Source organism: Triturus cristatus, chromosome 1_2 (assembly GCF_964204655.1).
Source record: "Triturus cristatus chromosome 1_2, aTriCri1.1, whole genome shotgun sequence".
Classification (NCBI taxonomy): Eukaryota; Metazoa; Chordata; class Amphibia; order Caudata; family Salamandridae; genus Triturus; species Triturus cristatus.
The window spans coordinates 983,819,401-983,821,913 of record NC_140580.1 but is presented as its reverse complement, the minus strand read 5'-3'; the positions used below and the strand labels follow the sequence as shown (position 1 = coordinate 983,821,913).

At 40.5% G+C, this 2,513-nt stretch overlaps 1 pseudogene; it reads left to right on the top strand.

Moving 5' to 3' along the window:
• The first annotated feature begins 444 nt into the window (after positions 1 to 444).
• On the top strand, positions 445 to 1,494 carry LOC146868518 (uncharacterized; annotated as a pseudogene).
• Positions 1,495 to 2,513: the final 1,019 nt, after the last annotated feature.

Genomic DNA, 2,513 nt, shown 5'->3' with positions numbered 1-2,513 from the left:
CAGTTCAGTATTTTGTTCTAACCATCAAGGAATACTTAGGAATGCCTGTAGAATAACTCAATAACTTTGCTTGTCATTCAAAAAGTGACATTTGTCTCAGCCCGTAAGTGATGTCATCACTGACCAGGACTTCCAATACAGTAGGGCGAGGCTATGTGGCAGCCCTCAGTAAACCAGAACCCTTGGAGATCAGGTGGCCACGCTGTGATGTAGAGGTGTCCGTCTCTTTTGGGGTGTTTGGAATACATATAAGGAGCTCCTAAGCGGCCTATGCAACAACCAAGGGCCATCCAGCAGAAGGTGATTGCTCTGTCATTATGAAGAGATACAACCATCTCAGCAAAAAAGGCTGCCTCTGATGATGGATTGAACTCTATTTTAGATATTACCGTAGCCTGACATCGGAGCTCATGGATGAGAATGCGCAGCAGAATAACCCTAAAGATGGGGGTCCTCCACCGTCAGATGGAAGCGCTTAGCCTCAAGGATTTGCCTCAACTGATATCCCCTATTAAGGGTGCCACTAGCGGCAAAAAAGCTTCAAGTAACGACGTAAATGTTGGAAACAATTTCATCGACATGGAAGATGGTGAAGTATCCATAGCTCATCCTAACTCACTGGTCTATGAAGATATATGGTTTCTGGAGGAAACGGTTCCGGACACTGTAGTCGTGCAGCACCATGAGCAATCTCTGCCGACAGTTATGCTTCAATGGACCTTTGCGACTTTCAAGATTTCAGAGCCGCTGCCAAGTCCTATGAAAATGCAGAGGTTAGTAAAAAATAGCTGCTGACAGTTTATCTATATATGGTGATATTGAATTTTAACTAATTGTGTGTCTTTCTTTCTCTTTTGAACTGTAGAAAGCATAAGCACAAAGATCTGTGGTAAAAGAGCAGCCTCAAAGGTTTACAATGTACATTTTTACTGCTTATGCTGTTCAAAACTGTCTGAAAATTTCACAAGTCAAAACAAAGAGCCTCGTAAGAAATGTGTGTGTACCTATAATAGGGCAAACTTTGAAAAGGAAACGCCAGGTGACCCCTACGATGCCACATGACCTGTTGAAGGTTTTGCTGAGACTGTTGTGAACACCTGTGTCAAATGTGACTATTACAACCTTTATTATGGACATAAAATTAATGACGAACAGCAGGAGGCTCACAAGTGTCTCTACGACTAATACCCATCAAGAACAATCCATCAAATATGTAGGTTGTTAGACCGTAACAAGTTATATAAACTGTTAAGATTGGTTTCTGGGTTGTCTGAGGAAAATAAATATGTCCACCCTGATATGCTTAAGGTCTTGCCAGCAATGCTCAAAGAGATCTGATACTCGAGCGAACCAACCTCAAAACTCGGGAGTATGCAAGGGTTGCGTGTGTATTTTGATAAAAGGATGATAGAAAAGGTCATAGAAAGACGTATGTGTGATATTTATTTTAGAAAATGAAGAATGGGCTCTTTAGTTTTACAGAGACTGTTTTGAAAAATGCTGAGTCTGTTGGTCATTACTGTGTTATTTAACATTACATACGCACTCACTTTTAGGATGAGAATCAAAATGTCTTTGCCAAGATGCCTGGGAGTTAGACCCCGGATACATATTGGTATATGTGTTGATTAAAGAAAGAATAGCTGAAATACACCCTGTAACAGCATTATCTGATGCTTTGTGAGCTGCCCATGGAGATGCAGTGCAACAGTCCTGACTGTATAGCCAGATGGTGCATCAACACTTGGTTACCTATAATGGTGGTATACTGGAGTGTGTACAAATGCTGTATGCCTGAGTTAGGACTATTGCCAGAGTCCACCTTACACAGCGCCTTGGAGTCTCTGACCGAAAATTATTTTAGAAATAAAGGTTTTGTATTGTCCAAACGGCAAAACTTGTGACGCTGAAGCAGATTATCTGCCTAGCTCCTAGTAATGCCTGTAGCAGGTGTCATATTATGCATATGTAGTGAAAAGAAAGCAAAATGTCCAACAACTAGGAAAAGCCATGTACCAAGAAACTGTAAAATATGTCATGATTGTATTTTGCTGACAACCATTTTTTTTAAATAAAATGTTTTTACACAAAAACAAGTGTCTTTCATTTCATGAGGTACATGGGATGATAACTTATTGGTGGACGTGTTACGGAAGCTTTATTACAATACAAGAGGGGTCAGAAGCTTCGAAAGCTCCGAACCTCTCTTTAGAAGGGCTCTAGTTGAAAAACCATCTGGTAACATAGTGCTGGTGAAGATATGGTCATCAGGGGAAGAGTCGTATACACTCCTAAATGGCAGGAGGACATAATAAGTCTTCAAGATCTCGCAAAGCATAATAAAAGCGCATAATAAAAGCGCTCAATATATATTAACAGTCATAGATGTATTATCCAACTACGCCTATGCAGAAGCGCTGTGCGATAAAAGCAGGACTAGCATAACCAATGGTTTTAAAGCAAGCTTCAGCCCTCAAAAAACTACAAACAGACGCTGGAAAATAATTCATAAA